The sequence below is a fragment of the Panthera onca genome, chromosome X (assembly GCF_046562875.1).
Source record: "Panthera onca isolate mPanOnc1 chromosome X, mPanOnc1 haplotype 2, whole genome shotgun sequence".
Taxonomy (NCBI): Eukaryota; Metazoa; Chordata; class Mammalia; order Carnivora; family Felidae; genus Panthera; species Panthera onca.
The window spans coordinates 51,635,930-51,659,323 of NC_138357.1; the positions used below are offsets into that span (position 1 = coordinate 51,635,930).

Here is a 23,394-nt window from a genome sequence, read left to right on the forward strand (position 1 = left end):
CGTGCTGAGAGCACAGAGCCTACTTGTAATTCTCTTTCTCTCCATGCCACCCGCCCCCCACACGTGCTTTTTCTATCTCAAAATAAATTAATAAATATTTTAAAAATGTAAAAAAATAAATTTGCAAAATATACTAATAAACAAAAAATCTTAAAAGCAGCAAGACAAAAGAGGTCCCTAACTTACAAGGGAAGACCCATAAGACTAGCTGCAGATCTCTCCACAGAAAGTTGGCAAGACAGAGGGGAGTGGCATAATTTATTCAAAGTGCTGAATGGGAAATATATGCACCCAAGAATACTCTATCCAGCAAGGCTATTATTCAGAACAGAAGGAGAGATAAAGAGTTTCCCAAACAAAAATTAAAGGAGTTCATGATTACTAAACCAGCTTTGCAAGAAATATTAAAGGGGACTCTTTGCATGCAAAGGAGAGACCAAAAGTGATAAGAAAGAAAGTATCCGAGAAAATTTCCAGCAACAATGACAAAACAAGTAATAAAATGGCAAGAAATACATATTTACCAATAATTACTCTGAATGTAAATGACTAAACATTCTAATCAAAAGATATAGGCTATCAGAATGGATTAAAAAAAACCAAGACCCATGTATATGCTGTCTATAAGATAATTCTTTTAGACCTAAAGACATCTGCAGATTGAAAGTGAGGGGATGGAGAAATATTTATCACACAAACGGATGTCAAAAGAAAGCCAGAGTATCAATACTTATATCATACAAACTAGACTTGAAAACGATTGTAACAAGAGATGCAGAAGGGCACAATATGATAATAAAGGGGTCTACCTGACAAAAAGATATAATAATTGTAACTCTATGTACTCAATATGGGAGCACCCAAATATATAAAACAATTAATAACAAACATAAAGTAACTCATTGATAATAACACAATGATAGTAGGGGATTTTAACACCCCACTTACATCAATAGACAGATCAGCTAAATAGAAAATCAACAAGGAAACAATAGCTTTGAATGACATACTGAACTAGAAGGACTTAACAGATATTTTCAAAACATTCCATCCTAACAGCAGAATACACATTTCAAGTGCATGTTGGACATTATCCAGAATAGATCACATATTAGGTCACAAAACAGCCCTCAACAAATACAAAAGGACTGAAATCATACCATGCACCTTTTCTGATGACAATGCTGTGAAATCAGAAGTCAACCACAGGAAAAATTCAGAAAGACCACAAATACATGGAAGTTAAACAACATGCTACTGAACAATGAATGGATCAACCAGGAAATCATGAAAACAAATTGAATCAAGAACATAATAGTACAAAACCTTTGGGATACAACAAAAGTTGTCCTAGGAGGGGAGTATATAGCCATATAGGCCTACCTCAAGAAGTAAGAAAAATCTCAAATAAACAACCTAACTCTACACCTAAAGGAGCTACACAAAGAACAACAAATGAAGCCTAAAGCCAGTGGAAGGAAGGAAATAATAGGGACAAGAGAAGAAATAAATGATGTAGAAACTAAAATATACAATAGAACAGATCAATGAAGGTAGGAGCTGTTTCTTTGAAAAAAAAAATAAAATTGATAAACCTCTGGACAGACTTACCAAAAAGTAAAGAGAAAGGACCCTTGATTTTAGCTCAGGTCATCGTCTCATGGTTGTGAAATCGAGTTCCACATCAGGCTCTGCACCGAGCATGAAGCCTGCTTAGGATTCTCTCCCTCCCTCTCCTCTAGCCCTCTCCTGCTTGCATGCTCTCTCTCTCTTTCTCTTTTTCCCTCTCTCAAAAAATGAAAATGAATTTTAAAAAATTAAGAAAATAATAATAATTTTAAAAGGGAAAAGAAAAGAAAAGCAGAGGCATCACAAATCTGGACTTCAAGTTATATTACAATGCTATTGTGATCAAAACAGTATGGCACTGGCATAAAAACAGACACATAGATCAATAAAACAGCATAGAAAACTCATAAATGAGTTTTATGGTCAATCAACCTCTGGCAAAGCAGGAAAGAATTTCCAATGGGAACAAATTGTGTTGGGAAAACTGGGGAGCTACATGCAAAAGAATGAAACTGGGCCACTTTTTTACACCATACACAAAAATAAATTCAAAATGGATTAAAGACCTAAGTGTGAGACCTAAAACCATAAAAATCCTAGAAGAGAACAGAGGGAGTAACTTCTTTGACATTGGCTGTTGCAACTTTTTTCTCACTATGTCTCCTGAGGCAAGGAAGACAAAAGTAAAAATAAACTATTGGGACTTCATCAAAATAAACATCTTCTGCACAGTGAAGGAAATGGTCAACAAAACTCAAAGGCAACCTACAGAGTGGGAGAAGATATTTGCAAGTGACATACCTGTAAAGGGTTAATATCCAAAATATATAAAGAACTTATACAACTCAATACCACAAAAATGAACAATCCAATTAAAATATAGACAGAAGGCATGAATAGACATTTTTCCAAAGAAGGCATACAGATGGCTGACAAACACATGAAAAGATGATCAACATCACTCATCAGGGAAATACAAATCCAAAGTACAATGAGGTAGCACCTCACACCCATCAGAACGGCCAAAATTAACAACACAAGAAAAACCAGGTGTTGGCGAGGATGTGGTAAAAGGTGAACCCTCCTGCAGTGTTGACAGGAATGCAAACTGGTGCAGCCACTGTGGAAAATAGTATAGAGGTTCCTCAGAAACTTAAAAACAGAACTACCCTATGGTCCAGCAATTGCACCCTATTAGGTATTTACCCAAAGAATACAAAAACAATAATCCAAAGGGATACATTCACCCTGATGTTTTATAGCAGCATTATCTACAATAGTCAAAGTATGGAAACAGCCCAAGAATACATTGACTGATGAATGGATAAAGAAGAGGTTTTATAGACAGATAGATAGATACACACATACATACATACATACATACATACACACATACATAGATAATGGAATATTACTCAGCCATAAAAAAGAAAGAAATCTTGCCATTTGGAAAGACATGGTTGGAGCTAAAGAGTTATTATGCTAAATGAAATAAGTCCGTCAGAGAAAGATAAATACCATATGATTTCATTCATATGTGGAATTTAAGAAACAAAACCAATGATCATAGAGGAAAAAAGGAGAGAGGCAAACCAAGAAAAGGACTCTTAACTATAGAGAAGAAACTAATGGTTACCAGAGGGTAGGTAGATTGGGTATGGGTTATATAAATGATTGGAATTAAGGAGTACACTTGTGAAGAGCTCCAGGTATTACATGAAGTGTTGAATCACTGTATTTGACAGCTGAAACTAATATTACACTGTATGGTAACTAACTGGAATTTAAATAAAAACCTAAGAAATAAAGAAAAGCTTACCCAAGAAAATGTAACATTTCCCATATTATAGATGTGGCCTCAGAAAAAAATAAGTCTCAGGTTTAACTGTGATTGCTAGGGTACAGGAAATATTTCCACTGCTTTGTAAATTTGCATTAGTAGAGCATTTAATTTCATTATAATTATTTAGAACCTGAAGCATGGGGATGTGAAAGTTTAAAATAAGATTTGTTCTAATTGTTTCATTTAGGAAATATTAAATTTACTAAATATTGAAATAATGCAATTGGCAATGTAACTGGAAGTTCAATATACTATTAATTAAACACCTCATTAATTTTGGCTTACATTTTAATTGTTCAATAATCAATTATAGACATAAATGAAACTGATAACATTTTACCTATTTTCATAATAATGACCAAACAATCATAAAACTATTCTGGCATCATATCTTCTTAACTATCTTGTTACTACTCAAATTTTACCCAAAAGCCCTAGTTTCTGGGATGAATACTGGAAGATCTGTACATCTAAAACAATGCTTTTCTTTTCAATATAATAATAGTTTTATAGCTGTGTGCCATATTTCCTCACAGCCTTAAAACTATTCAAGAGTATTAGGTAGGTATAAGTTGGATCATAGAGCCTTTGCAGCTACAGTAAAAAATTTGGATTTTTCTAGAAGTAATGGGAAGCCACTGACATAAGTAGCATTGATTTAATATAGTAATGATAATTTGAAACACTTTAAAGCTTTGTTCAAGTTTTATTTTTTTTTTATTTTTTTTTATTTTTTTTTAAATTTTTTTTTTTAACGTTTATTTATTTTTGAGACAGAGAGAGACAGAGCATGAATGGGGGAGGGGCAGAGAGAGAGGGAGACACAGAATGGGAAGCAGGCTCCAGGCTCTGAGCCATCAGCCCAGAGCCCGACGCGGGGCTCGAACTCACGGACCGTGAGATCGTGACCTGAGGTGAAGTCGGATGCTTAACCAACTGAGCCACCCAGGCGCCCCATGTTCAAGTTTTAAATGAATAAATTTGTGAAGTTTCAAAAAATTTTTACACCTACTATCTCATTTTATCTTCACAGTCACAGTAGGAAATAAGCAAGTATTCTCATTTGTGATTAACTCATAGATTTACTTATTTAAGTATGGAAAATGTGCTATCAATATGAAGATTCCCCACATTTCAATGTCAAAACTTTCTCTTTTTTGGAGGGTTGGATGAGTTAGCAATGTTGGATTTTCTGAGAGGCTATACTTTTTTTTTTAAATCACAAATTTCCCCTTCTTATTTCAAAAACAAATAAAAAAAGGTAAACCATTAAGTAGAAGGCTTATGCAGTGACTTAAAGCTGTTGCTCAAAATGGGTAGTACATTTTGGGATACCTGGGTGGCTCAGTTGGTTAAGCATCTGACTCATGATTTCAGCTCAGGTCATGATGTCACAGTCATGGGATTGAGCCCCATATCAAGCTCTGTTCTGATGGTAAGGAATCTGATTGGGATTCTTTCTCCCCCTCTCTCTCTGCCCCTCCCCTGTTCTCTCTCTCTCAAAATAAATAAACATTTTAAAAAATGGGTAGTACATCTTAATGACAGGTGCTAATCTCATTAATATTCTGTACTACTACAGAAAAGCACAGCATAGAGATATAGTAATAAAAGATACAAGCTGTAATTATAGTACTTCAGTAAACTATGGAACATAAGAGTTCGCAGATGGGAAGAGAAGAGACAATGCAGTTGAAGGGATCAGGGCAGAAGTAGTACAGAGGTGGGGGCTGAAGAATGAGACTCTCATATGTAAAAGAGCCAAAGTAGAGACTGGAAAATATCCTAGAATGGCGGCTAGTTCTTACCAGATACCAAAAGAACTACATGCATATACGTATACATACAATACAGTTCATTTTACCAAGTCTAGTTTTCAAAGAGGCTTTTATAATTAAAATTTATCCTCCAACCTCCACATACTTTAAAAGAAACAAAACAAGTTTACAGTTCTAAAGCCATACTTAAGGGTGTTGTGGGTTAAAAATTGTATGTATACTAATTCACAGTACATACAGATGTCCCCCTATATTTGAACCATTGTAAAAACTGAGCTGTATAACATGATTTTATAATATCTTAGAGGATTTTTAATCTTTTGATATCCATGTGCAACTTCTATTCACATTAAAACAGATTTGTGCTCACCAATAGATGGAGCTATACATATATAGGCAATATTGAATTTGAAGAATAACACAAAACGCTTTTTTTTTGTGCCATGGCACTCAAGAAAGTTGAACTGATGTTTGCACAATGCATAACAATCACTTGATCCACATACACAAAAAAAGCAGCTGCTTTATAGGCTTAATCATGCTACATAATGCTGAGGATAGAACATGATAAATACCATGGCCAATTGAAACTGCATAAGCAATTTTAGCAAGTACAATGTAAGACATACAGCATCACTCAATGCCAACTATTTTCACAAGTAATGGTGAGAGGTGCTAACCCAGGGCATAATGGAAAGAGCACCATGGGGGAATTCATTCAGATATTGGTCCTCTCATCCTTTCTTCCTCTGACTACAGCCCTCACTCCATGCTTGTGCTTTGAGTGGGGATTTAGTTAGATGAAATTCTCTCAGATTACAGTGGGAATTGTTTTGTTAAAAGCCTGGTAGCCAATTGAAAATACTACTTTCTCCAACCCCTCCCCAACAATCTTCCTTTTGAATGACCATCAGTTGTTTCACAAGATAAAATACATTTATATTGTGTAAAGTTGTTTACCTGGCAGTTAGCCAGGAAATATTATTTATATTACTTTAATTACCAAAATCATAAAATAAAATGCATATGCAATAAAAAAAGATTATGCAACAAATACTTATTTTCAAATTGCCTTGGTATTGTTTATGGAATGGTTTGGCCTAAAGCAATTATTAAAACCAAATTTGAATGCTATTATAAATAGGTATAAGCGTTCCTTACATAACCCATATTTATATTATCTATAAAAGCTGAGACTTAAAGCTTGCAGTAATAACTTTGTGGAGGAAGCAGGACAAATTTATTATCTGTGATCCCTTCTTTATCTCTCCCTATTACATCTGGGATAACTCTGTAGTACTTAGGTTATATGACTAAATCTTATTAGTGGAGGGTTTTTCTATTTTAAGCACATATCTGGCATTTAAAAATCCCAAAGTAAAAAATTAACATAGAAAATATCAGGGAATTAAGCAAATTAAGAGATACTGTCAATAGCATGCAGTGCTGTCAAAGGACGAATAACCCCAGTTAAATAGTGTCAGGAATGAGTAGATTTTTGAAAAGTAGATACTAAAGTAAGAGAGACAGTTAATGTCAAAGCATAAAAGATATTTAAAGCACAATAGCTATTATATTGAGCCATCAGTCCTTTGATTATTATTTTATCATTTGTACAGTTGACACAGCTGGGTACAAATAGCAGTAAAAATCTATGAGGTTTTTAAATTATAAGCTTGCACCAGTGCTAATCACGAAGCATAACCAGTGCAAGTATAATTAAGATTAATTTCCAAATTAATGCATTCATATGTTTCAAAATTAGCTTCTTTAGGAAAATAAAAATGATAAAAAGTGTCAATGATATATAATCTTTTCAAAGCAGGCTTATTTCTTTTTATTTTAAAACTTTATTTTTCCTTCCATGAATGCTTAAGAAGAAGGTAGTCCATAATATAAATTATTCATGCGAAGTCTGTTTCAATTAGGCAAAGAAGAGTCATAAACATGAGAAAAAAGAATTTTTTAACTTTGTTACTTTAGAAGGAGAAACATTTATACCACAACAAAATATTAGTTCCCTTGTTCTTCTGATGCAGAATCCTGACATTATTAAAGGAGTTAGAAGAGTAGAACCCTTTGGCGTACATATTAAATTTCTTGCTTGAATAATGAAGATGTAGTTCTGTGCAATCTAAAATTAATTTAAAGCTAGTGAAAAGAAGTAATATTGTACTATCTCTTTTTGTTCTCTCCTATTCAAATTTAACAAGTGGTGGCCACTTTCAGGAGGACAGCATGCACAAAAGATTCAAATTAGATGTGAAAGTTGAATAAGCCAAGTTTGCTTTCTTCTATTATTTGAATGAGATTTAACTAATTTGTCCAATAACCTATTTTGGGGGAAGTTATCATCCTCACTTTGGCAGCACATACACTAAAACTGGAAAAATACAGAGAAGACTAACAGGGCCCCTGCACAAGGATGACACACAAATTCGACAAACTTATTTTCTTCTCAGTAAAACTTAGAGTTCTATAGAATGAACTTCAAAAGCAGTGACCATTTCATAAAGTGTGCTATTCAGATTGAAAACAAATAAGATGGGAAATGAAAGTGGAAGAATCACATAAAAGAAATGTGTTAGGGGAAGGGGACTAAACAAGGCAACCTTCAGCAAAGTCCTTTCACTCTCTGTTCCAAATGCAAGTCAAATAAGACCTTTTTTCATGTGAAGCGATGTAGTCCTATGACCAAAGTATCATGAAAAATGTACCAGTGGCTTGTTCTCATTTTAGCTGCATTTTTGACATCTTATGGCCTGTAGAGATACTCTTTGTATCACATACACAAGTAACAAATGCACTGTGTGTCATCTTTAAAGATCATATTACTGGACTGTATTCATACAGCCCTTTTTTGGGGGGTTGTTTTCCTGATAGGAACGATTGATTTGTAATTATTTATTTATACTCTCTTGTCCACTCCTCATTATTCCTACAAGCTGCAGAGTCAACCATAGTGAAATAAGTTAACAAAGAAACAATGCACTTTAGAAAACATGATGGAAACATTCACATCATCTAGAGAAAAGTCCCGGAAATAAAAGACCTCGGGTCTATCTTAAAGAAGGAACTTCCCTGCAGAGAGAAATGGGAAGAAACAAAGGCACATGCTACTGCAGCTGCATTATTTCTGAAGTAGGACACTCAGAAAAGGCCACAAGCTATTCATGTTTCTAGAAACATTACGTTAATTCCTCTGCAAATGATTTAGCAGCTTAGTGGAAAGAAGTAGCACATGGAGGAAAAAAAAAAAACACATCATGAAATAAGAGCATTGCACAGAAATTTGCTTAAACTAATATTAGAAAGAAAATATTTCAGAAATTGTTGCCTCTAATAATCTCATACCCTAAGGCTAGAATAAAAGATCATAGCTAATTGGTACAAAAGCAGGTTTGGTCACACAGGAAGTAAAATTCTGTGATTAATCCTACCCAACCACCGTTCTTTCTACCTTCAATTATGCCAGGACATGTACCACCTGTTATAGAACCAGAAAAGAAGCTGAAAGAAGCCATACTTCAATATCCAGCTTTGGGGCACCTGGGTGGCTCAGTCGTTGAGCTTCTGACTTCAGCTCAGGTCATGATCTCACAGTTTGTGAGTTAGAGCCCTATCTCAGGCTTGCTGCTGTCAGCACAGAACCAGCTTTGGATCTTCTGTGCCCCTCTCTCTCTGCCCTTCCCCTGCTTACACTCTCTCTCAAAAATAAATAAATCTTTGAAAGAAAAAAAAAAACGAGGTTCTTTCCCACTTTAACAAAACTTGCCATATTTAACTTTTATAGTCAAATCATCTAGGAAAACAAAACCTATTTGATTGTCAAGAATTGAATTTAAGTCATTTAAAAAGTTATCTATAATGCATAATAAAAATGCTTTCACAAGACTTGATTAAAAATCATGATTGATAAAAGATGCTATTTTCTAAGGGCTATGCTTTGGTTTAAATAAACAGATAAATTCACACAGTCACTTTTACTGGAGTTAGCCTCCAAGTTAAACAAAAAGTGAATGAACAGTTTCATGTTTTCAAAACATTAGAGAAAAATTAGCATATCAATGCAAGACAAGTATTTTTTAAAAATATTTTGGTGTACATGTCTTAAGAATAAAGATTTCTCCTTAGAGTGGAACGTAATTAAAACCTATTTCAGTAAAATCTAGTATATTATTTGAATGAATTTGGAGAGATAAAAAAGTTTTTAAAGTACTAAACCTGCCAAACTACCCTACTTATTGAAGTATCCAACTCTCCTCTTTATTGAACATGTTTATACCTGTCAAGCTGTAATTAATTATCCATTGTGGTCTGAGGAATCTTTATGAAAAGGTATTTTTCTCTTTAGGGTTTTTTTTTTTTTTTCAGAGTATATACTTTCTGAGAGCCAAAAAAAAAAAAAAAAAAAAAAATGTAGTCATTTCACAACTGTCTATACTAACTGATGAAATAATTTATAGCTATACAAAAGGTTTACCATTTGTTTGACGCCTTACTCACTACCAGGAGCACTTATAAATTCTAGCAGTGATGATATCATAATTCCAAAAAGTCTAGGAACCAAGAGTCCATCTAGGAACTTTTCTTGGTCCCTTTGAAATGTCCTTCAATGACCCCTCGCTGACATCAAGACCTAAACAATTTTGCATAAAGTAAGAGAGGATTTATTTGGAACAGTTAAGTATTGTCAGTCCTCTTTGTTTTCCCACAAGAGACAGAATGCTCAGACTTAAGTAAGACAGACTTCAAATAATGCTGACACAATTATATTTCCTCATTTTTTCTACCAGTTTTTATTCCCCATAATTAATGTGTGGAATATCAGATTGGGGCAATGGTGGTGGGAAACAAAGATAAAACACAATTTTTTTGAAGCAACAGAAGGGAAGTAAGGAAAGTGGTGTACAAAAGGTCCGCAGACCACAAAGCACAGTAACTAGGAAAAAAAGTTAAGAAACTGGAAGCATAAGGATAATCTATAATGCATAGAATCTGTGTGGGCAGCATTCAACTTGACCATAAATATTTTTTCAGTGCTTTTCATCTTCCTCTGCCAGGAAGTTCTAAATGAACCATGCAAGTGATCAGTACTATTTGTGGCAAGGGAAAAATAATATTCAAATTGCAAGATGTGATGTTTTTATTCCCATTTGTCTTTTTTAATTTAATTTAATTTAATTTTATTTTATTTTATTTTATTTTATTTTATTTTATTTTATTTTTTTAAAGATAAAGAACACATGTGAAGGGGGGAGAGGGGCAGAAGGGGACAGAGAGAATCTTAAGCAGGCTTCATGCTCAGCATGGAACTCAATGTGGGGCTTGATACCATGACCCTGGGAGTCTAAGTGAAACTGAAATCAAGATTTGGACACTTAACCAACTGAACCACCCAGGTGCTCCCCCAATTTATCTTTTCTAATCTGATCCCACTAGAATTAAACATTGAAAACATCCACTAATAATTTCCTAGAAACTTATTATGGTGGTTATTTCTAAATTTATTTTCTATATTGGATTATTATCTCAGTCACTAAAGATGGTCATCCTCTTGGTGCCTTCATGTTGTGGGTTTTTATGACTATTAACTGAACTTGTTTTAATGTTCTCTATAAGTGCATGAGAGTTCACTTAAATTTGGACCATAAAATGAAAACTATATATTTGAAAAATTCTTTCAAGAGAACTTTTTCTTTTCAATTCCAGCATGTTTCTTTGATTCCATCTATCTGTTGATGACAATAAAATGAAATCCACAATTATGTACAAAACATAGTCAATTTTCATTATCTCTGCCACTTACAGTAGTACTGATATAGGCAACTGAAATGATGTCACAAATATAACTAAAATAAACATTGGGTTATCCACATGAAATCAAACTGCTTATCCCTCTTGATACAAACTCCCCTTCATAGGTTGCTCCAAATATTTAAAGATCATCAGTTCATTAACAAACATGATAGACATGTACACCCTTGATCAATAGTGATATGGCTGTTAAAAATATAAGTTATTATAAATTTGCAATAAAGATGAAATCCATACATAATAGTATTAACTTTCTAAACAAAAATATGAAAATGATATCCTTGTTTTTGTGTTTTTTTCATTTCTTTGTGTCTGGGACATACATTGACTTTCTGAAACCACTGCAAAGTAGTGAATAATGTATGAAAAAAAAATCCCTGTTCATTGCCCACAGAGTACTGTCTTGCTTGCTGTATACTGCATCTATGTGAGACAAACAATAGAACAGACCAATAACCCTAGAAATCTCAAGCTAAAACCTTCCCAAGTGGAAAGGGAAAATATTACCCTGGATTCTAGTAGTCCCTCAAATAAACAGTTCAAATCCTTAAAATACTCATATATACTAGATAAAAACCCTTAAACTTCAGAAAGATCTGTTCTGAGTAAATCTGTGAGAAAGCTGGGAAAGCTATTATTTACTTACTGCTATGCTAAAGAGACACTAACTCCTGTCTACTTCTCCTGTTCTATAGAGCATATTTGCAGATTAATGAGAAGATACATAAAACTTAAACAAAACGTTCTATTTTTCCTATATTTCCTCTGGTAGTATTAAGAATTTTGTCCTTTAAGCATTAGGAGTAAAACAAATTGCGACTTGAAAATGACAAAAAGGTGGCATTCAAATGTAAGCACGAGGGACGTAAGAGTAATGACATATAATAATATTTTGTTTTTTATACAAACTCAGAATTTTTCTTTACTTGTCAAGCCTAAACATTACTAGTAGAAAGGTCATATGAAGGTAACATAGCCAGGACATTTAAGTTTGCCCATAAAATAAACTCAGCTTTAATGGAATTCCATTTACAGTGATGTAGAATGAAATTTCTATTTCTTTCATCCCCAAAATTTCAAACTTCAGAGATAGATTCAGGTATAATATATTGAAAGGATTTAATGTAGATTTCTAATCTTTTTTGATAATTGTGAAGTTTTCAACAAATAGTTATCAAGAGCATATATTATACTGAGTAATGTGCCAGGTGGTAAAAATACATCATAATCTTTTAATAGTGAAACACAGTTATAAGCCTTGTAGTATCTTAACACTTTGCATCATCTATATCTTTAAGAGGGTAGACTTTGAGTGTAACCTTACATGGTTTTCTGGAATAGGTGAAACACTATATTAGGTTCAAGATCTCTGGGCCCATGTTTTTGCAAATGCAAACAATACCAATGGGTAATACAAAAAAACCCTTGAATCTCAAAAGAGTCCTATGGAGTTTAAGATACTCAGTGCTCTTTTCCTTCCTTCTTTTACCTTCTATTCCTCTCATTTTAAAGGACACAAGGAAAGGAACTACCAGGAGTAAGATTCAAATTAAATCTGAAGGTGTCAGGTCTAAAATGAGTCTCTTGTAGACAGAAAATAGATGGGTCTTGTTTTTTTATCCATTCTGATACCCTATGTCTTTTGGTTGAAGCATTTAGTTCATTTACATTCAGTATTATTATAGAAAGATACGGGTTTAGAGTCATTGTGATATCTGTAGGTTTCATGCTTGTAGTGATGTCTCTGGTACTTTATGGTCCTTGCAACATTTCACTCACAGAATCCCCCTTAGGATCTCTTGTTGGACTGGTTTAGTGGTGATGAATTCCTTCAGTTTTTGTTTGTTTGGGAAGACCTTTATCTCTCCTATTCTGAATGACAGACTTGCTGGATAAAGGATTCTCGGCTGCATATTTTTTCTGTTCACCACATTGAAGATTTCCTGCCATTCCTTTCTGGCCTGCCAAGTTTCAGTAGATAGGTCTGCCACTAGTCTTACCTGTCTCCCTTTATATGTTAGGGCCTGTTTACCCCTAGCTGCTTTCAGAATTTTCTCTTATCCTTGTATTTTGCCAGTTTCAGTATGATATGTCATGCAGAAGATCGAGAGTGTTATGCTAAGTGAAATAGGTCATACAGATAAAGACAGATACCATATGTTTTCACTCTTATGTGGATCCTGAGAAACTTAACAGAAGATCATGGGGGAGGGGAAGGAAAAAAAAAGGTTAGAGTGGGAGAGAGCCAAAGCATAAGAGACTGTTAAAAACTGAGACAAACTGAGGGTTGATGGGGGGTGGGAGGGAGGGGAGGGTGGGTGATGGGTATTAAGGAGGGCACCTGTTGGGACGAGCACTGGGTGTTGTATGGAAACCAATTTGACAATAAATTTCATATATAAAATAAATAAATAAACAAACAAACAAAAAGATTCAAATTAAAATACACAAGAGAGGTGTGTTCAAATGTTTCACAAAAATTAAAAGATGGGTGGAAGTACATTCATTTCCAGGTGAATCTAGCTACCTTTGGCCACTGTAGCAGCAGATGGAATTTGGCTGGAGAGGAAAGAGAGTTTACAAATTCTTATCCCTGTTTAGGAAAATACACAATAATATACTACTGAGTCCATATGAGAGAGATAAGCCCATAATCACAACCATCAATTAAAACAATTATTCCCCTTTCATTTTGAAAGCAATTAGCTTTCCAGAAAATTTAAGGTACTTATTACAGTCTGATGAATACCGTGTCGGTTAATGTAGTTACAAATGCACAATGTCTGCTCATATTAGAGTGGTGTCATGCACCTGACATATAGGATTCCAACCATTTATTCCTGAATTGAGGGTTTATAAAAGAAGCAGGTGGTTGTGGGAGCTTAACTACCAACACTACCATGCCTGTAAATTTTTGACATATAATTAAAACTACCAAGGAAAATTTATTGCTGCATAATAATTGCTTGTCCTAACTTATTCCACATCCCAATGTCTAAAGGAAGCCTGGTAACTTCATATTGTCATTAAAAAATCAACTGAAACTGACCTTATCTCTTGCCTGCAGAGATCACCCAAGAAGAAATGCACAGAAGAGCTGATTATATTGTGCAGGAGAAGAGACAAGCAAAAGTGATTGAAATTTCTATAGAGAACATCATCAGTACTTGCTTAGGACAATTTTGCATATAAATAGGGCATAAATGGTTTGTGTTCAATTTGTTCTCCAGTTCTTAAAGAATAATCAAGGACAGACCACATAGTAATCTTCTGTTTCTAGCTTCCCTAATGCAAACCTCAATCTTATCAATCAATACATGTGTATGGCTGTCCCAGACATAAAATATAATTTCCATAAATAAAAAGAAAACAAAAAAAACCTATGTAATTAACTTAGGTATATGCTTTATCATAAAATTCACATTTAGTGATGAAAAAAAGATGACACTAAATGCCTTAAAGGGGCATCTGGGTGGCTCAGTTGGTTAAGTGTCTGACTTCGGCTCAAGTCATGATCTCACACGTTGTGGGTTTGAGCCCTGCATAGGGCTTTGTGCTGACAGCTCAGACCTTGGAGCCTGCTTCACATCCTGTCTCCCCCGCCCCCGCCCCCCGCCGCTTACATTCTGTTGCTCTCTCTCAAAAATAAACATTTTTTTAAAACAATGTCTTAAAAATTAATAGCATTTTAGAGCTCAATGACATCTGGCTTCTACACCATTCTCACCCCAACCCCTAAACACACTCTTCTAAAACTATTTTTGCTAAAGTCACTAATGAATTCCTAATAGTTAAATCCAATGGATCCTTTCCATTCCTTATTTTACTGGTTCTCTTGACTACACATGATGCTACTTGGCACTTTCTCTGTGAAAAGTAGTAACACGGTAGCTTTTTTTCTCCTCACACCTCCATAACCAACCTATTCATGCTCTTTTTCATGTGTTCCAGCTTACAAACTAGTCCCATAAATTGGTGGCTTTCAACTTTTGTGGCACATTAAAATCACCACAAAAATTCATATATATTTTTCACTTTATTTATTTTGGAGAGAGAGAGAGAGAGAGAGAGAGAGAGAGAGAGAGAACGGCAGAAAGAATCCCAAGCAGGCTCCATGCTCAGCACAGAGTCCCATGTGGGCCTTGATCTCACGACCCTGGGTTCATGACCTGAACCCAAATCAAGAGTCAGATGCTCAACTGACTGAGCCAACCCAGGCACCCTCACCTGATAACTTTTAAAACATACCACTGCCCAGGCTCTGACTCCACAGATTTGTATTTAATTGGTTCATAGAGGAACTGGATGTGGCTATTTCTTAGAAGTTCCTCAAAGTGATTCCAGTGTGTCACCAGGGGTGAGAATCAGTGCCACAAATGTTTTTTTTTCTCCAGATTATCTTACCCACTCTTGTATATTTATCTATGACCTGAATCTGAATGTTGATCAATTCTCCAAGATCCCTATTATTTATCTTTTAGTTACTGCCAAGAGGTACCAGGCTAACTAACACTACTGAGAACAGTAAGTGGCTTGCCTAAGGATTATTTGATTTGCTACTTCTTCACCTCTTCCTTTCCTCATCTCGAGAAAATCATATATATACTATGACCCACCCACTCCTGACTTTAATCACTTGCAAACCAGTTAATTCTAAAGTTGACAAAGATTTTCTGCAGATGGCCTCATCCTTTTGGTCTCTCTCCCCACATCTCCCCAGCTTTTACCCAGTTAACTTAAGAATACCTTTCTTTAACCTCCAATCTATTCTCTCTTTGTATGAGGCCACAAATGTCTTTCATTTTAACTTATGAGACTAGGCTCTCTGCATTAGATGACTATGAATCACATATCACACAATAAATGAGAAAGTGCTTTGCTAACTCTGTAAAAGCACTAGGCATGCTAAAATATTTGAACTATATCACATAGTATATGTTCAATAAATACAATTGAATTAAGAGGGGAAAAGTCCACATATTTGTAAATGAAACTAGACATACTAATTTATGATTGGCAACCTTCAAGACGCTTGTAAGTATCTAGAGTTTCCTGTCAGAATTTCTAGAAGAGACACAATTTATCTTTTCACTCTCTACTAATCTCTACAAAAGATATTCATTTTTTAATCCAGTAGAACCTTGCTCTTGACTTTCACTGTTTCACTGAAACTGCTCGGGAAAAGGACAACAGTCACCTGCTATTTGACAAAATCATTGGTCTATTTTCAGCCATCACTTTACTTAACTTCCTTCAGAACGTGCCCCTGTTGACTTTCTCCATTCTGAAATTCTGTCTACCCTCAGTATTCCAGGTGTCATGTTTTTGCTGCTTCTCTTGTTTCCTTTCTAACTGCTTTTCCCCTCAATGTCCTTTGCTGATTCCTCTATTTGCCTCTTCAAAACTGGGATTCGCATATACTCTATTCATGGCCTATTTACCTCTCATTGGACATACTCTTCCTGGGTGATCCCAAGGTTTTGATAACAGTATATATATAAATGTCCCCCAAATCTGTTATTTCGATCCTCAAACCCTCTTGCTTTTGTGTGTGTGTGTGTGTGTGTGTGTGTGTGAGTGTGTGCAATCCTCTACTTAAAAAGCTCTTCTAGTTCTTTGTTGCAACAAATTTTCCATTATTGCCACAGTACCCTTCCCTAGCTCCATTGCATGTATTTGCCATTTTCTTTATCTGAAATGGTTATCCCTCCTGTTCTCCTCCAAGTAAGTTACTATTCATCCATCAAAACACAATTCAAAAAATTTTTTTAATATTTATTTATTTTTGAGAGAGAGCGTACGAGCAGGGGAGGAGCAGAAAGGGTGATATAGAATCCGAAGCAGGCTCCAGGCCCTGAGCTGTCAGCACAGAGCCCAACGCGGGGCTCGAACTCACCAACTATGAGATCATGACCTGAGCCGAAGCCGGACGCTCAACAGACTGAGCCACCCAGGTGCCTCCATCAAAACACAATTCAAATGATACTTTCATTATGAAGGATTTCTTAAATTCTCTAGGCATCTAGTTGCTCTTTCAGCACTCTCTGCATATGTATAACAACATTTATATTGTGTATGTATCTGTCTTCCCCACAAGACTGTGAATACTTGAAGTTAAGACCCATGCTTTATCCATTTTTACACTCCAGGGCCCTAGCACTATTGCCTGGCCCATAGTATTTGATTAATAAGTGTCATTTGGGTGAATGCCACGTTTTTGTTTATTTGCTTGCATTATGTCATCTTTTATTAGATTTGAATTGCACATTGCAATATAATTACTACAGACAAAATGGAGTTTAGTTGGCTAGTCCAAGATTTGAACACTTACAAAATAGAAGACTGAAGAACCTCATGAGAAAGAACTCATCCTAAGGGAGAAAGAAGTAAGCAGCTTGGTATGAATGACCAGCTTGACCCTCTAATAATAAAAACAAACAAACAAACAAACAAACACAAAACCCCAACAGAACTTGGTCATCAAAAGATGAGGATGATACTGAGCGCTACATGGGATGTGTCATGGGCTTGTTTTTGGGCCTTGCTATATGGGGCCAAATCCTATAGAGATCAAGAGGGATGTAAAAAATTTGAAAGCTGTTTCTCTCAAAATGTAAGATTTTAAGGAACAAGCTAGTGCTGCTTGGTACACTGGTTAAGTGCTTTACCACACTAAAGGAAGAGAGGTGTTTCCCCCTGCTTTGTCACTGACCACTGTCAAACTCTGGCATCACGAAGGCATTAAAGTGCCCAGTGCTAGAGCAAATAGCAGGCATGGAAATACATGTTATTATTAGAGGTAGAGGTAGAAGAAAAGTGGTGGGTGACTGTGTTTGTGAAATTTCCCCTTGAGAAACTCTAGGAATGCTGCAGAGATCCCTTATGGACAGTTGAGGTCCTGGATATGTATATGAAAACAAGAACCAGGAAAATGTGGGTTTTGTTATTTATGTGAGGTAGACAGCCCCAGGAAAATGTGGGATTTGGGTTTTGTTTTGTTGTAAAGGTATTTTCCCTAATATCTAGAGTTTGGTTTCTTTTTCCTTCTGTGTTTTTCTTTTTTAATCAGTTCCTTGTCCCCTATCTGTTGTCAAAGGGTAAGTTTTACCTTCTCATTTATATTGTTATCTTGCTGATCTATAAAACTATAACTGTGTGTCCCGTTTCTTTTTCCTTTTTTTCAAATTTCATTTTCTTGGTTGCCCTGTGAAGTTCTGAAACCTAATTACATTTATTCTGTTTCTTGGCTTCATTTCTTCATAATGCTTCTCTTATATGTTTTTTTTTTAAATGTCTAGAAGTATACACCAAAATCTAGTAATAGCCAAAATAGCTGTTAGATAGCTATTGCTAATAAGACTGTTTATATTTACTTCTAGTGGGCAAAGAATGAATAACTCAAGTTGGTTGAGAGAAGACAAGCCATTTCTGAGTGTCTACAGGTATTCAGTAATGAAACAGATGTGGCACTGTGTATTTGTATTTTAAGTGTGTTTTTCACTCCTGCAATGTTTTTCTCCGTGTATTTTTTTTCCAAAGCTTACCTTTGATGTTATAATGACAAATTCAGGAATACTTATGGGTAATTCTTTCCAAAGTGGTTGTAACTATGGAAATTATCATCTGGAGTGCTAACAAAGGCTATAACAAAGATGGTCCAGAAAGGTTCAGCAAAATTCATAAGGGATAGATACATACTAGGTTATTGAGGAAAAGTGAGATGTTCCTTTCACCCACCAAACTCCTAGACATCACAGTCTATATTCCAGGGATGCAAACCTGAGAGGCAAAGGAGTGGGGGTGGGGAAACTTACTCTAACTCCTGCACTGTACAATGACTTGGTTCCTATCTCATTATAGCACATATAAAATCATATTGCAATTTTATCACACAGCTACACACATGTTTTCCCAAAGGTATCTGAGCTCCTTGAGGCAAGTGTCCTGATTGGTGGTACATCCTCAGTACTTAACCAATACATGACACTGAGGAATCATTCGATACAATTGTTCATTTGTCAAATGAATACTATTAATCCCTGTAGTCTCACTATCTAGTCACTGCTTAGTTCCTGCATTCTGGTTCCCAGTTCCATACAAATATTGAAAATAAGCTCTTAAAAAGTTGATAGAAAGGTCCCAAATGGCAAATCATTGGTCTTTATCTTTTTTATTCCACCATAGCATATGTCATTGTTGAAAATGCCCACCTTTTCTGCTTTCTCAATACTTCCCTTTTCCTTTGCTCCTAGGACAATGTTTTGATTCTCCTCCCACTTGCCCAAATACTATTTCTCTCTCTTCTTTGCTAGTTCTACTTTTAGCATCCAACTGAGGGCATTTTCAAAGTTCTGTTTTGGATCCTTTTCTCTTAATGGTCACTCTAACAATCCCTTCCATTTCTGTACTATAACCAGAAATCTCACAAACTCAATAATCTTGTGATGAAATCTATACCTATATTTCCAAGAAACTTCTGGACATCTTGACCTCAATGCTCTGCTGTCACTTTCAGTTTCATGTTCCTAAAACTTACTTTATCTTCCATCACCACTCCTTTTCCTGATCTTAACAGTTTTCTTTCATAACTTAACTGTCTTTCCAGCTATTCAAACTCAAAACCCTAGGATTATCCTTGACATGTAGCTACTCCTCGTCCCCTAAATTATCTCTTTTGATTGAGTATGACAGTAGAATCATAATTCATCACTCACATTTCTATAGATTAAATGTCCTAATACATTGCTTTGATCATGTTCCTCCACTGCTTAAAAACCTTCAGTATATCCCCATTGCAGAAAGAATTATATGCTAACACCTCAGACTCTTATTCAAGTACTCTATGTTGTGGCACCAACCTACTTTTCCAGAATTATCTCCATACTTCTATACATTATACAGTCTACTTTCTTACTAGGTGTACTATTTGCTATGCTCCCAAAGTGTTTTGCATTTGTTTATTTCTGTATTTTTCTTTTTTTTAAATGTTTATTTTTGAGAGAGAGAGAAAGAGAGAGAGGAAGGATGAGCAGGGAAGGGACAGAGAGAGAGAGGGACACACAGAATCAGAAGCAGGCTTCAGGCTCAGAGCTGTCAGCCCAGAACCTGCTGTGGGGTTCGAACTCACGAACCATGAGATTATGACCTGAGCTGAAGTCAGACACTCAACTGACTGAGCCACCCAGGCACCTCTCTGTATTTTTCTTTTTTTTTTTTTTCACTTTTTTTTTTAATTTATTTTTATTTTTTTTATTTTTTAATATATGAAATTTACTGTCAAATTGGTTTCCATACAACACCCAGTGCTCATCCCAAAAGGTGCCCTCCTCAATACCCATCACCCACCCTGCCCTCCCTCCCACCCCCCATCAACCCTCAGTTTGTTCTCAGTTTTTAACAGTCTCTAATGCTTTGGCTCTCTCCCACTCTAACCTCTTTTTTTTTTTTTTTCTTCCCCTCCCCCATGGGTTTCTGTTATGTTTCTCAGGATCCACATAAGAGTGAAACCATATGGTATCTGTCTTTCTCTGTATGGCTTATTTCACTTAGCATCACACTCTCCAGTTCCATCCATGTTGCTACAAAAGGCCATATTTCATTTTTTCTCATTGCCACGTAGTATTCCATTGTGTATATAAACCATAATTTCTTTATCCATTCATCAGTTGATGGACATTTAGGCTCTTTCCATAATTTGGCTATTGTTGAGAGTGCCGCTATAAACATTGGGGTACAGGTGCCCCTATGCATCAGTACTCCTGTATCCCTTGGATAAATTCCTAGCAGTGCTATTGCTGGGTCATAGGGTAGGTCTATTTTTAATTTTCTGAGGAACCTCCACACTGCTTTCCAGAGCGGCTGCACCAATTTGCATTCCCACCAACAGTGCAAGAGGGTTCCTGTTTCTCCACATCCTCTCCAGCATCTATAGTCTCCTGATTTCTTCATTTTGGCCACTCTGACTGGCGTGAGGTGGTATCTGAGTGTGGTTTTGATTTGTATTTCCCTGATAAGGAGCGACGTTGAACATCTTTTCATGTGCCTGTTGGCCATCTGGATGTCTTCTTTAGAGAAGTGTCTATTCATGTTTTCTGCCCATTTCTTCACTGGGTTATTTGTTTTTCGGGTGTGGAGTTTGATGAGCTCTTTATAGATTTTGGATACTAGCCCTTTGTCCGATGTGTCATTTGCAAATATCTTTTCCCATTCCGTTGGTTGCCTTTTAGTTTTGTTGGTTGTTTCCTTTGCTGTGCAGAAGCTTTTTATCTTCGTAAGGTCCCAGTAATTCACTTTTGCTTTTAATTCCCTTGCCTTTGGGGATGTGCCGAGGAAGAGATTGCTACGGCTGAGGTCAGAGAGGTCTTTTCCTGCTTTCTCCTCTAAGGTTTTGATGGTTTCCTGTCTCACATTCAGGTCCTTTATCCATTTTGAGTTTATTTTTGTGAATGGTGTGAGAAAGTGGTCTAGTTTCAACCTTCTGCATGTTGCTGTCCAGTTCTCCCAGCACCATTTGTTAAAGAGACTGTCTTTTTCCCATTGGATGTTCTTTCCTGCTTTGTCAAAGATGAGTTGGCCATACGTTTGTGGGTCTAGTTCTGGGGTTTCTATTCTATTCCATTGGTCTATGTGTCTGTTTTTATGCCAATACCATGCTGTCTTGATGATGACAGCTTTGTAGTAGAGGCTAAAGTCTGGGATTGTGATGCCTCCTGCTTTGGTCTTCTTCTTCAAAATTACTTTGGCTATTCGGGGCCTTTTGTGGTTCCATATGAATTTTAGGATTGCTTGTTCTAGTTTCGAGAAGAATGCTGGTGCAATTTTGATTGGGATTGCATTGAATGTGTAGATAGCTTTGGGTAGTATTGACATTTTGACAATATTTATTCTTCCAATCCATGAGCAGGGAATGTCTTTCCATTTCTTTATATCTTCTTCAATTACCTGCATAAGCTTTCTATAGTTTTCAGCATACAGATCTTTTACATCTTTGGTTAGATTTATTCCTAGGTATTTTATGCTTCTTGGTGCAATTGTGAATGGGATCAGTTTCTTCATTTGTCTTTCTGTTGCTTCATTGTTAGTGTATAAGAATGCAACTGATTTCTGCACATTGATTTTGTATCCTGCAACTTTGCTGAATTCATGTATCAGTTCTAGCAGACTTTTGGTGGAGTCTATCGGATTTTCCATGTATAATATCATGTCATCTGCAAAAAGCGAAAGCTTGACTTCATCTTTGCCAATTTTGATGCCTTTGATTTCCTTTTGTTGTCTGATTGCTGATGCTAGAACTTCCAGCACTATATTAAACAGCAGCGGTGACAGTGGGCATCCCTGTCGTGTTCCTGATCTCAGGGAAAAAGCTCTCAGTTTTTCCCCGTTGAGGATGATGTTAGCTGTGGGCTTTTCATAAATGGCCTTTATGATCTTTAAGTATGTTCCTTCTATCCCGACTTTCTCAAGGGTTTTTATTAAGAAATGGTGCTGGATTTTGTCAAAGGCCTTTTCTGCATCGATTGACAGGATCATATGGTTCTTCTCTTTTTTTTTGTTAATGTGATGTATCACGTTGATCGATTTGCGAATGTTGAACCAGCCCTGCATCCCAGGAATGAATCCCACTTGATCATGGTGAATAATTCTTTTTATATGCTGTTGAATTCGATTTGCTAGTATCTTATTAAGAATTTTTGCATCCATATTCATCAGGGATATTGGCCTGTAGTTCTCTTTTTTTACTGGGTCTCTGTCTGGTTTAGGAATCAAAGTAATACTGGCTTCATAGAATGAGTCTGGAAGTTTTCCTTCCCTTTCTATTTCTTGGAAATGCCTTTTTCCTTCCCCAGTTCAGGGAAGTTCTCAGCTATAATTTGTTCAAGTACCCCTTCAGCACCCTTCCCTCTCTCTTCCTCCTCTGGGATACCAATTATGCGTATATTATTTTTTTTTAGTGTATCACTTAGTTCTCTAATTTTCCCCTCATACTCCTGGATTTTTTTATCTCTCTTTCTTTCAGCTTCCTCTTTCTCCATAACTTTATCTTCTAGTTCACCTATTCTCTCCTCTGCCTCTTCAAGCCGAGCCATCGTGGATTCCATTTTGTTTTGCAATTCGTTTAAAGCGTTTTTCAACTCCTCGTGACTGTTCCTTAGTCCCTCGATCTTTGTGGCAAGAGATTCTCTGCTGTCCTGTATACTGTTTTCAAGCCCAGCGATTAAATTTATGACTATTATTCTAAATTCACTTTCTGTTATATTATTTAAATCCTTTTTGATCAGTTCATTAGCTGTTGTTATTTCCTGGAGATTCTTCTGAGGGGAATTCTTCCGTTTGGTCATTTTGGAGAGTCCCTGGCATGGTGAGGACCTGCAGGGCACTTCCCCTGTG

At 35.9% G+C, this 23,394-nt stretch overlaps 1 protein-coding gene and 1 non-coding gene across 2 annotated transcripts in view; one reads left to right on the forward strand and one right to left on the reverse strand.

Moving 5' to 3' along the window:
- DIAPH2 (diaphanous related formin 2) overlaps positions 1 to 23,394 on the reverse strand; it is a 1,007,297-nt gene that overhangs the window by 180,395 nt on the left and 803,508 nt on the right. The window lies entirely within an intron of this gene.
- LOC145714734 (U6 spliceosomal RNA) lies at positions 7,544 to 7,650 on the forward strand. Its single transcript, XR_014136951.1, has one exon. It is a non-coding gene; the product is annotated as a U6 spliceosomal RNA (small nuclear RNA).